This window comes from Dermacentor variabilis, chromosome 2 (genome assembly GCF_050947875.1).
Source record: "Dermacentor variabilis isolate Ectoservices chromosome 2, ASM5094787v1, whole genome shotgun sequence".
Taxonomy (NCBI): domain Eukaryota; kingdom Metazoa; phylum Arthropoda; class Arachnida; order Ixodida; family Ixodidae; genus Dermacentor; species Dermacentor variabilis.
The window spans coordinates 124,708,687-124,722,432 of NC_134569.1; positions in this window are offsets into that span (position 1 = coordinate 124,708,687).

The window sequence follows — 13,746 nt, forward strand, 5'->3', positions numbered from 1 at the left end:
ATTTTGTTACACATATTGGCCAAAATCAGTAAGAAAAAATGAAACACAAACACGAAGTTCGCAAATCCGCAACTCTGTACCAAAATAAGACATAGCAGCTCTGTAAAATGCACCTCCTAGAGGATCTCAAGCGTACAAATGTGGTATGTAAATTTACAGTTTACGGAAATTTTTACAATGTTTACAAGAGTTTTTAAAAAGTTGTAATAGGAAACTAGTATAGTACGTGCTATAGAGTGGTGTATAATGCGTCAGTTTTGTCCGCTTTAGATTTATTATTAAGTCAAGTTTACAGAATTTCGACATCGTTTCTATTGGTGAGTTACAATGTTGTAAACTTGATACGTTACCTTCCTTGAAATTTTGCAATCTTCAAGAATTTTCTTTAAACGTTGATAGCATAAATTGAAAATCGACACCTTAGTGTTGTTAAAGTTTAGCTTCCTTTAATTACAACAAACCACATCAAAATTGCAGCAGTGTTCCCGAGAGAAGGTATTTCTCCATTCCCACATATTTAGATTGAAGCTCCTGAGCTAAAGTGTTTTTTCAAAAGCTTGGCAGTTTTGCCGAAGCATTCACAGCAATAGCAAGGTTTAGCGTTGCACTTGAACTCTTCGGACGGTGAACACTAAGAGAGCTTCCCTCGTTAAGTGTGCTTTCTCGTGTCTATAAGTCACTCCATTACACCCATGGAAAATGGTATTTAGGCGAGGTAATACACCCATTTGAAAGGGTGATTTTTTTCTTGGAATTGCACCCTCTCCGAAACGCGTGTTTTGCCAAAATCCACACTACGTTTTCTTTTTGCAGCAATATATTTTATTCTCACACTACCCTGGTCTTTCAGATGTCCGCGAAAATTACCCCGAATTGTTTTTCGATACATTTGTAACAAAATAAAGCGAAAAAATAAATCCTGGATTGAACTGTGGACCTGCAGATTGCGAGTTTGAAGCGTTACGTCTGCACTACGCTACTTTCTTTTTAAGCGTCAAATGCCTTTAGCTCGCTATGTTGACGAACTTCAAGAGGCCTTGAGCCAAAAGCCAGGGCCGCTATCCGGGCACTCTAGACCAGAACGGCGCGAGAACGAGAGGCGAGCATCCGGGCAACCAGGCAAACCTTAAGAAAATACGGTCTCTGGCCCTCAACCCTTTGTACAGGGCCGCATTACGTACGCTAGTTACTGCCCAAACAAGCTACAAAAATATAACTTCCGATTTCTTCCTGATTTATTTATTTATTGATCACTTTACCGACAGCGCCACGAATAGCATTACAGTGGAGGGGGGGGGGATATAGTACAATGAAGGGGAAAAAAGTAAAGGTGAATTGTCATGTGCATAAAACAGTGCGATAACATACACACATGAAAACAAACACTGTAAGAATAAACCTTATGAATTGAAAGCAATTTTAGCATGAACATAAACACGCGTCACAGGGCCTAGTAATTACGTATCAATTACGGGGCCTAGAATACATTCTTTCTATTCAACAGAATTCACTTTCGCATTAATTACATTGCCATCGTAAATGCACTACTGGAGCAACAAGAAGTTATCATTTGCGGTGGTGGTGGCAACTTCTTGTGGTAGTTGGTTCCAATCCGAAATTATCCGGGGGAAAATGACATATTAAATCTTACAGTTTTACACCTTGTCTCATTAATTTCCTTGACATGGTCTCGTCGTAAAGTAACATAATCAGGGGGAAGTAAGTACGTTTTACGCCGTATACCTGTATGAGAGCGAAAAATGTTATGCAGAAATTTCAGTCTGGGCATTTTCCTACGTGTAGCTAATGAAATCTAGCCAAGGTTCTCCTTAGCACGCCTTACACTGAAGTGTCTTGTGTAAATTCTCAAAACATACTTTTAAAATGTTTGTTCACAGCATTACTCAAGCTGTTAACTTCTGGTACGCTGAAGTTTAATTTGTCATTTCCAATAGGGACGTTCAAGAGGCAGATACAGAGCAAACACAATTAATTCAACAATGAGAAATAACTGAAATGAATGAATGAATGAATGAATGAATGAATGAATGAATGAATGAATGAATGAATGAAGGAATGAACTTGATTGTCACTTTTTGGCTCTGAGACAGGTTCGCCTGTGCTCTTTTCAACGCCAGCGGTCCGTGAGTTCCACGCGCGGGTTTTGCGGCATTTCGAGAGATGGCGCCACGCTGCGTGGCCAAGCCGGCAGCGTCCGGCACGCCGCGGATGGTTGTTTGGCCGAGACTAGACTTGCAATGAGGTTCAGTTCAACAAGGTCCACATAAGCTCAGTAAGCTTTCAGGCCTGCGTCGCGTCGTGGTCGCATAGGCCTCTGCATCATTCTTCATTTCAATGAGGTCACCGCGACAAATGCTTAAGCCCAGCAATGCAGCCCAATGAAATGAGAGGTAGGAAACGTTTTCCGGAAAACCGATCAGTTAGCGAGTTATACGCCAGAGCTGAAGACTGCTCGACTGCGCCAACAAGGCCAGGACTATGCGGCCGTTCACTATGGTGACAACACCGTGACGGACCGCGGCCACCGACTTAAGGCCGCACATTTGCAGCCGACCACTTCGAAGTAACGAGAAGAAAAAGTAGCGACATTCGTTGAACGCGCTTCACTGTTGGAGGAAGAAAAGCGGTTGTAGGCGGCGGCACCAGAGGGTAGCAAAACACGCCATGTGGACGCAATTGTTTCCTGTCACTTTCTGTGATAGGAAAAGATTGCGTCCATACAGACCAGTGCACCGTGTGGCGTGGTGCGGTGTGGTGCGGTGGGGTGTGGTGGGGTGTGGTGGGGTGTGGTGGGGTGTGCTGCAGCACACCCATTTTAAGCTTGTGGCTAGTATCATCTACAAACAATATGCTTTGCCGGTAGCCATTTCATGCTTACATCTACTCTCGATTACGGGAGAGCCAGCAATCTTTTTTTTACAGCAAAGCTGTATACCTCTACCGCCCAAGGATATTTTCATGTCGTTGCAAAAAGCTCCCCATGCGTGGGCCGATCCCGAAGATAGTGCAATGCCAGGCTGAGCCGCGGCGAAGGTGAAGCAGGCGTTAAGCAGGCGATGTTAAGCAGTGTTGTACTCGCACCGCTGGCGCGAGTTGTTGGGAACTCGGCGCTGACGCCCGTTGTTGCACCTGGGTCGCAAGCCCCAAGGGTAGCGTTGGCCTGGCGGCCTGGGGTACAACTGGAAGCATCCGAAGGTCCCGGCAAAGCATGAGTCGACTGGTAACAACAAAACAACTTGTTTATTCTAACATCGCAAAGAGTTGGCGGTCAGGTTGACCGAAGTAGAGAGACGGGAGAGCACTTTACTCAACAGAAGAAATCGGAGCCCTCTTTTGGCGTCCGGGGGCAGCTGCTTTTATACTCTCGCAGTTGAGGGCAAGAAGGAACCCCTCAATAGACGAGCACGTGACTGTGCCGCTCGGGCACAATGGGATAAGGTGACGCATACTGTCGTGTCGCCGCCGGTCGGGCACAATGGGGAGGAGAAGGTGGCTGACACTGTCGTGTCGCCGCCGGTCGGGCACAATGGGGAGGAGAAGGTGGCTCACACTGTCGTGTCGCCGCCGGTCGGGCACAATGGGGAGGAGAAGGTGGCTCACACTGTCGTGTCGGCGCCTGTCAGACCCCCTCGCTTCACAGTTGTTGGGAGCTCCTCTCCCCGGCTGCCGCGCTTCGACAAGCGTGGGCACCAATATGCACATACACTCACACACGCACATGAAGACACGTGGCATCGGAACATGCCTGGACGCGCTTGGCGGGGAGGCGTAGCGGCGACGCCGAACGGGCCAAAATGTCTGCCGCTTTGTTGCAGCCGCGCCGGCTAAACCGCGCGTCGTAGGCGAAACGTAACAGCAGAGGTTAAGCAGGCGATGTGTGCCAATCCCGATGATAGTGCAAAGACCGGCCGACCCGCGCCGGAGGTGAAGCAGGGGTTAAGCACTCCCCATACGTGGGCCGATACCGAAGATAGTGTCATGTCAGGCCAACCCGCGGCGAAGGTGGGGCAGGCGTTAAGCCCTCTCCATACGTGGGCCGATCCCGAAAATAGTGCAATACCGGCCGGACCCGCGGCGGAGGTGAAGCAGGCGTTAAGCACTCCCCATGCTTGGGCCCATCCCGAAGATGTGAAATGCCGGGCCGACCCGCGGCGGAGGTGAAGCAGGCGTTAAGCACTCCCCATACGTGGGCCGATACCGAAGGTAGTGCAATACTGGCCGGACCCGCGGCGGAGGTGAAGCAGGCATTAAGCACTCCCCATGCGTGGGCCGATCCCGAAGATACTGCAATGCCGGGCCGACCCACGGCGGAGGTGCAGTTCGCCATTAAGGGGTCTACATACACAGCTTCGCTGGTCATTCTTCTACACAGAGTGGAAGGGCACTGAGATTTTTTTCTTAATTTTTCTCTGGACCACTCCACTGACATTACGAGAGGGAATAATACACCGCCTTAAGTGTGCACTGGCGCCTCTTGCTACTCTGATAGGCTGACTCGAATCCACGCTCTGCAGTGCTTCAGTTTATCTAGAAATCTGTAGCAAGGTGAAACAATTTAATCGAAGCAAGCAGTAAGATATGAAAGACAAGAAGGAAAGAAGAGGCGCCTTTCCACTTTACGAACAGAGTACGCTACTTCCTTAACAATGCCGCGTTCACACTGAAACATTAGGTGTCTGAAGCGGAGCGGAAACCACTTCGGTGGCGGCGAGACCCGTCGGAATAGCCGTTTCCGCGCTTATCAGTCCCCGACCGACTTTTGCGGCAGCTGTCCCCGTGGCCCTTCACCGCGGAGCAATCGGAGTGCGAGTCAGAAATTCGAAAGATGGTGGCCAAGCCCGACGCGTTCGTCATATCAGTCTTCAAGATCCGTGGCGACATCGGAAATGCGCATCGTATCTGTGCCTGACCACCCCGTGCGTTTCGAGAAGAGCCATGTCAAGAGCCACGGAAAACGCCAGAAGGGGTAACAGTTTGATTGGTGTGACCAAGCATCTTTCGCTCTTGCAGAGCAAGACAAACCCACCACTGCCCCTGGCGTCGTCTCTTCGGCGAATGCTTCATCTGCGCGTCATGCATCGCCAAGAAGGCGCTTGCCAATAGGCCTGACAGTACTGTCTCTTCTTGCTCAGGGTTTATCATTGTCATTGCAAGCAGTGATGAAGAGGCGCAGAATAAAAACACGCGAAGTCTACGTGAGCGGAGATAACTGCGCAGTTTCGAGCCGCGGGAGCATCCGGAATATCCCGCGCTTGCTTGGAGGTTAGCACTTAACACGGCAGATGACGCTGTATCATATTCCGGGTGCGCTGTGAGCAAGCAGTGTGAACGATGCCAATTTCGGAGGCTGGATATTTCCGTTCGCTGTAGACGCCGGATTCCCCAGTGTGAGCGAGCCTGTCTTCTTAGCTGCAGAATACTGCTCCGTATGCACCCATGAATGTTTATTCTAACCCATACTGCATGAAACACCACAACACTTAAATAATATTGCGCCAGCCCCGATGCTATAAGAAAGAATATGTGCCTGAATAAATATGTTTCGCCCTACGGGCTATGATTCACTGACGATTGGCGCCTGGTCTATCAAAAAACACGGAGCTGAAACAGTTTAATTGGAGCCAGTGCTAAAAGTTCCGGACACGTTCCACTTCGTGAACGCGGGTTACGCGTGAGCGTATGACTGCTATTCCCATATTAAGGCGGAAGCTTTTCCAGGCTCATGGTGAAGTTTGTGTCAGCAGACCTGACCGCCGGAGTGTCCGCCTTAGCGTCATCACGCCATACGAAGACAGATTAAAGAAGGAAAAATGATTGATAGTGACAGTGAATGATAACGTTACAAAAGAGATCGGTAGAGGCTAATAATGACTAGTAATGACTAATAATGACAACTAATGACTTCTAATGACTGCTAATGACTCCAATATGACCAATATGTCTGACGGCGGCTTGTTATGACCACAATTCATTACAAATGACTAAATATGCTTGCTATAGTGAACAATATTGACTAATAATGACTGTAATCACTTGTAATGACTAGTAATGACTATGAAATGACCAATATCCCTAACGACTACAGTTGATTAGAAATAACTAAAAATGCTTAGTAATGACCAGTAATGACTAATAATGACTGAAATGACTTCGTCAACAAGTGTCTAAAGCTATGAAGTGTGTAGGCTGTGTGCTGTCATATATCGTGCTAAAAACGTAACATGCGTTATTATTGTACTACGGTCAGTCCAAGCTTTTGTTAGGCGCTGCAAATACATTTCGCAAGAGGGTGAACAAATTAACGCGTTTTACGTTCGTGTTTCCGCACAAAAGACCAACATTTGCAAGGCGCTCATAGATGGAAACCATTTCTATGTGTATCTTTCGTCCTTTCAAACAGTTTGTTCACTAATGAAGTGCAGGTTCCACTGTGATTTGAGCGTTTCAGAGCCGGCGGAACCAATTTATCATAAAGGCGTAGTATCACTTTCACAGCATGCAGAGATGACAGCGTCATGACGAAACGACGAGAATTGTTTAGATGCTCCGCGTTAATCGCGCACGTTCTTGCATGACGCTCGCGTTATCCAGGCGAATATGTTAGATCATCGCGGCGCTAACATGGTTACATTATGCAGCTGCACAAGCTCGACAGACGGCAGCCGATTCTGTACACACGTACGCACTTTCGAGCAGCGCAAACACATCGAGTTACTGAATCAATAGGTGCTGCATAGTGCTATACACACGCGGATGCATCGCATTTCGAGTGTACCGGCGAAACCTTCACTTCATCGCAGCCCTTTGACTCCGGGAAAGTGTCTTTATATAACTAAGTCATGAATCTGATCAAGGCAATAAAAATAATCGGCGAAGCCACTTGATCTATGCAAGTCGTAACAGTGTTTTTTGCCTGATAAGTTTACACTGGTTGTGGACGACTAACACTCAAAGCTCTGGCAGGTGTGTGAACATCGTTCACATTACGTGTACATTATTGGCTAGATAAAGAGCTGTTATGTCTTTGCTAGAACTCGACCCTAAAAGGACTTTGTCCACGAAACTAGGCTCAAAAGGATTCTAAATGGATGCAGGCAGCCAATCCGAAGCGGTAAAACTAGTGCGCAGTTACTCTGCTGAAAAAGCCCAAAAATCATCTGATTCTGGCAGTGTCATAGTGTTCCACCATCGTTCCTTGCACAGCCCATAATAAACAAGCCTTAAGTGCGGCAAAAATCCACGCGCAAACGCCCAACAACAATTTTTAATGTCTCGCCTCACATAACTCTATGAGCGAAGCCGCGCGCCCCGGAGCGAACGAGCATACTTCAAGAACGAGCAACGAGGAGACCAGGAGAATAGGAGGCAGCGCTAGGGGGAATGTCGCTACCGTAAGTTTGATTCAGGGTGCTCGTCGGTACGTTCCCCGGCGCGCAATTTTCTTCTCCATTTCCAAGTTCCTTCCTCCTCCGGAACTCGCTTCCCTCGTGCCGACGCACATAATCTCGCCGATTTCACAGACGAAACATGTACACTTACACATAAAAGTAAAGGGCAGGGCAATAAACAAACGAAAAAGGTGTCAGGCGATTACAATACTCCCTAATCCAAATTTAAGGGCAGCTCCACATATGTTTTCATTTCGCGACATAGACAAGGAATTTGAGACCGAAATCACCGCACGGGCTCATACTGGGTAACTGTTGCCAGCGCCTTCGCAGAGTGAGGGGCAGTATGGGAACGCTGGCTTGATGAACTGCATCGGAGCCAGCTCTAGAAGAAGACGACGACGACCGCGCGAGCAGTGGCACGAGCGCAAGGGGCAGTATGGGAGCACTGGCTTGGTGAGCGGCATTGGAGCCAGGTGTAGAAAAAGATGACGACGAGCGCGCGAGCAGTGGGATGAGCGCAAGGGGCAGTATGGGAGCACTGGCTTGGTGAGCGGCATTGGAGCCAGGTGTAGAAAAAGATGACGACGAGCGCGCGAGCAGTGGGATGAGCGCAAGGGGCAGTATGGGAGCACTGGCTTGGTGAGCGGCATTGGAGCCAGGTGTAGAAAAAGATGACGACGAGCGCGCGAGCAGTGGGATGAGCGCAAGGGGCAGTATGGGAGCACTGGCTTGGTGAGCGGCATTGGAGCCAGGTGTAGAAAAAGATGACGACGAGCGCGCGAGCAGTGGGATGAGCGCAAGGGGCAGTATGGGAGCACTGGCTTGGTGAGCGGCATTGGAGCCAGGTGTAGAAAAAGATGACGACGAGCGCGCGAGCAGTGGGATGAGCGCAAGGGGCAGTATGGGAGCACTGCCATGATGAGCGGCATTGGAGCCAAGTGTAGAAGATGACGACGAGTGCGCAAGCAGTGGCACGAGCGCAAGGGGCAGTATGGGAGCACTGGCTTGGTGAGCGGCATTGGAGCCAAGTGTAGAAGATGACGACGAGTGCGCAAGCAGTGGCACGAGCGCAAGGGGCAGTATGGGAGCACTGGCTTGGTGAGCGGCATTGGAGCCAGGTGTAGAAAATCACCACCTCCGAAGAAATTTCGCACAACTGCGACTTCTGGTAAAGTGATCGGAAGTGTTTTCTGGGATAAACATGGAATCATTCACTTAGATTTTTTACCCCATGGTATCACTATCAAGAGTGAGTATTACTGCCGTGTAGTGCGTCATGTGCACAGGAGTTTACGGAAGGAACATCCGGGTTTGATCACAAAGGGTGTGGTCTTTTTGCAAGACCACATACCGCTCAACGCACATTCCAAACAATCCAGGAACTTGGCTGGCAGAAATCAGCCCCCCCCCCTATAGTCCTGACTTAGCACCAAGTGAGTTCCACCTGTTTGGGCCCCTGAAGGAATTTCTTGGAGGAAAACATTTCAACATTGATGATGAAGTGAAGAATGGTGTCCTACAATGGTTCCATCGTAATAATAAATCTTTCTGTGCCGAAGCATTTCAGGCGTTTTTTAAACGCGGCAATAAGTGTATAACTGTACCTGAAAGTTATGTGGAAAAATAAATCCACTTTCCACACTTTGAAACTTGTTCTTCTATTTGTTTTTTTTTTTAAAGTCCCGGATTGACCTGAACGACCCTCGTAGATTAGGGCACCCGAGCTAAAGCTTCCTCTTAAGAGCTGTGGCTGCACTAAAACCGCCATGTATTTCCACTTCACCACCGAAGACGCCACGTACGCGAAGTATCAGGTTGACATTCGTAGCTTCCTGCGACCATATGACGATCTCGAACAATGATTTGGCGCGAATCACTGCGAACTAGATATTTACGGCTTTTTGCTTGGTTTCAATGTTTAAATGCCCTAGCAGCCTTAAATTCTACAAGGTGCATCTTTCTCACAGAAAATCCCCTTAGCATCTTGAAATTACCCCGTATTCAGAAATACATCTTAACTTGAAGCCCATGCTTGACTTAATATAAATGACGCCTGGTGCGAACGCGCCTACGACCCTCACTGCGTTACTTTTGGTGCGTCCACGGCAGGCGTCATCTCAATCAAGAGAAGCGTGTACTTCAAGTTAACATGCATTTCTGAATACGAGGGTGGGCTAATGAACGCACCCAATTTCAAAATTTTCAGAGCCAGTCAGGGTGCTTAAAGTGTGTTTCGACACGCGATCAACCTTCGAATGAGTGTGTGTGTGTGTTATTTTTATGTTACTGTTCTAACTATGCACGTGGGCAGCTATATGTGGATACGACCTACGCAGGGTGCAAAAATATCTGGCATTGTTAAAAGCTTCAACGTGCCGTGTAGGACCTGTGGGCTACCGGCGCTAGTGAAATTGGATTGTTTTCAGATTGCGAGCTGTGCTATTCTCATTCTTATTTTTATTTTATTTTTTCACTTTTAGTAGTCAGAGAATAAAGGCATACGCTCCGAATGAGTTTTATGACTTTTGCTTGTGCGTTGAAATTCCCAAGCATACTGAGGAATAATTCAATGAAGGACACAGACCTGGTTTGAGTAACGTTGGCAGTAAATAATAAAGCGTCCACCTAGCGTATACAGCATAGGTAAAAATACATAATTAATATATGCTACATTATGGCGAAGGCAACGCGCCGAAAATGCGCCTCGAGAATTGATATAATTGTTACCGCAACCAAGGAAGTGCCGAAGGTGAACATCAGCCTAAATGTAATTGAAGTTCATCAAGGCGGTGACAGCGCGAAAAATTCCCGCCTGTGTCATTTTTCACGCACATGAAAGTAATCTAACTTATTCGGTTAATTAGAATCTCTGAGGATACATTTGAACTTAGCAATGCCTCCATCCTTTCGTTCAGCCTCCTCCTATATGCGCGCAAGCCTGGAAGCCTCCAGACTTTTTCGTCGCTTTGTTCGTACGGCCGTAATAACGGTGTACGCCTGTGAACACGCTACCTCTGTTTCGGACCAGCGCTCGGACGAGCTGTAGGCACGTGCGGACAAAAGAGTCGGGAAGGTTGCGCGACAGCAAACGCCTTCCGGTGGACGTGCGCTAGCGGCATTACAAGCCTCGACCGATTTTCGTGGTGGGTCGAGGCCGCGACTGGTTGTGGCTGTATCCATGGTGGCGGCAGGAACCAGCGCGATGAAAAGGAAGCTTTCTATGCGAACCCTCCCTAACTTTGCTGACCGTGGCGCACTGCTGCTGTTGCTATGTTGCCGAATAGCGCGTGCTTATGGGACAGCGTTCATATAACAAATCGCCCTGTATGGGCTTGTGTGCTTGTGTGCTTGTGTGCGCGTCCGTGTGTACCCGCCTTCACGCGCAAAATTGCTTCATTAAAGCGAAGCTGTCTGTACTCTACTTCCCGAGGTATGGGGTCTGCCCAGTCGGCTTCTTGCCGAGTAAAGGAGGACCGGCAATGGGGAGAGTTCAATAGTAAACTGCCGTCGGCCGAAGCAGCGGAAGAGATGGCCATAGCCCTCGCGGTACTCCACGGATGTGCGGAGGATAACCTGATCATCAGCGACTCCAAATCCGCGATTCGGAATTACACCAAAGGTTGGGTGTCCGCGGATGTGGCACGCATGCTCAACGCCCGGGCCGGGGACTTCGGATCTGGCACGATTACAAACAAGTCCCTCAAGTGGTTCCCCGCGCACGTCGGGGAGCTTGGCGGTACCAATAACAGCCACGACAATAATGACACCAACAATGCTAACGGCCGAAGACGCAACGACACTCCACCCAACCACAACGAGCGAGCCCACCTCGTCGCGAGGCAGCTTACCCGCCGCGACGCGGTCACCCAGAGGGCAGCCGCTGCCGTTGTTGTGCGGGACCCCAGCGGAGGAGTGACGGCGACGGCGGCTGCCACCCCGTCTGGCGCGGCCGCTATTGTTACCAATACAACACAAATCGCGGCGGACGGAGCTGGGGATCACGAGGACGCCGACTGCGCTGTCAAGGAGTTTCCGGCAACGTACCGGGAGGTGCTTGGCCACTACAGGAAAGAACGTAGAAAATATCCACAACCCCACGGGCGCCTAGACAGGTCCCAGGCGGTCGACCTGAGACGGTTGCAGACGGGCACTTTCACCAACCCCTACCACCTGCACCGCCTGTGGCCCGCGCTGCACCCGTCGCCCGGCTGCCCGTGGTGCGAGCACGAACGGGCCGATATGGCCCATGTGCTTTGGGAATGCCGACGCCACGTGGACCAAGGACAAAGAGGAAGGGGGAATACAACAGCAGAACCCTCTGAAGCGGGGCGCCTCGCTGAGAGATGGCAAGCCGCCCTCCTCAGCGAGGCACCCGAAGACCAGGAGTGGGCCGTCCAGCGGGCCAGGGCCGTTGCCGAGGATCTCGAAAGATTTTCCTCGGGCGATGGAACTCTGGCAGCCTAGCCCCGGGCACCAACATCAACAACCGTTGGACAAATAAAGTTTATTCCTATCCTAATAGTAAACTGTTGTTGTTGTTGTTGTTGTTGTTGTTGTTGTTGTTGTTGTTGTTGTTGTTGTTGTTGTTGTTGTTGTTGTTGTTGTTGTTGTTGTTGTTGTTGTTGTTGTTGTTGTTGTTGTTGTTGTTGTTGTTGTTGTTGTTGTTGTTGTTGTTGTTGTTGTTGTTGTTGTTGTTAACAAACTTCTTTATCTTCCCGTTTGCCTAATGTAGCAAAAGTGGCTTGAACGGCAGGATATTTTCCACAATTGACGTCATGCTGCCCTTACCTTGGCTTCATCCGAATAAATTGAAGCTCATTTGTTTGCGTTTGTCAACGCTAAATAACTGCATCCGCAGTGGGTCGAAACAATTTCATGAAGCTGGTCCAATAGTTGGAAAACAATAAAATATTCCAGGTGTATTCACATCTGGAATGCAGCGGCTTCATTTTGCTAGTTGTATTCACTCGCTTGCGCAAAACAATTCTTGAACCTCTACAAATGGAACGAATCTTCATTTTCACCGCTGCGTTGTAAATATATTCAAAGCTAACGCAGTTGCTTTTGAAGTAGGTGCACTCTATAGTTGCATTATCAATTATTTTCATGTTTTCTTTCTCGGCTAAAGCTTGTTAGCTGGGTAGAGCCAGATATCCTGCGCAAGCACCGTGCGTCCGCTGATTGGTTATCGTGGATGTTTCATCGCCCGGGTTGCCCCTAACCAGGCCAATTGTTAGTCACGTGTCTTCTCGCTCTTTTCTCGGGCATTTGAACCAAGGGGAGCGACGTCCGCATAGAAATCTCAGGCGCACGATCGAAAAAAAAGAAAAAAAAGAACAGGAAACGGAGAGGTTGTGGCTTGAGCTCGCGCATGCAAATACGGTCGTGAGCCTGCGTACAGCCGTAATAAAACGCCGGCCCATCGGCGGAGTCGCAGGACTATTTACGGAATGATAACTACCGAAGCTTCGTATATGAGACCGCTTAACGGGGTTTTCCCGCCAAGGCAAGGCGGCGTGGCCTTTACTACGTTGTCCAATTCCTACGTGCTCGAATGCTTTTTTTTTTCAAGGAAACGCCCGTGCTGTTCGTTTTCTTTGTATAGATGCCTAGCGCTTTGCGGTCCCGTACGGCTTGCACAGCAAAGGTATACTTAAACGGCTGGATCTTTCCTTCTAATATACAGCGTGAAGCGTTGCTCAATTAATGCAATATGGTTCCTACTTTGGCTGCATCCGGCCTGCGAAGAAAACATCTCCAGCAAGGTATCGAAACTTCACCTATTCATGCTGATAATAACGAGGTAGCAGCAATAGCGCCGTCAAGAACACAGGGAAGTGTTCAAGCAGACCACCTTTGACCTGCGCCTTTCGAACGGGGCAAAAGCAAGCTTGCGGGGCACGATGAGGCAGTGAATACAAAATTCGCTTCCCATTCGGTTTATCCAGCTCTTAACATGGTGAAAGGTGGGCGTGGCATAACAATTCCGCCTTATACATTCTTATTAAGCGCGAGGCAGCAAATATCTACACAAGTGGCTTCTTGTGGTAAAGACCGGTGCGCTGTTGCCTTTCATGGCTTGTTCTCCTTCGAGATGTCCGTCTGAATCTCGCCACAATCGCTGACTGCAATCACGGCCGAAGGCAGGTCCTTACTTCACCCTTACAAATGCACGGCTCGCCAGACTTTTTCTAGCAAGAGCACTGGGTGGCAGGAAGAATACTTTCCGAGTAAGACAGCGAGCTGTGTAACAAATGAAATCCTACCATTAGTGGTAACGTACACGGCTGACGTCTTTCATGCTTGGTTGATTATATTCCCATTAATCATGCGC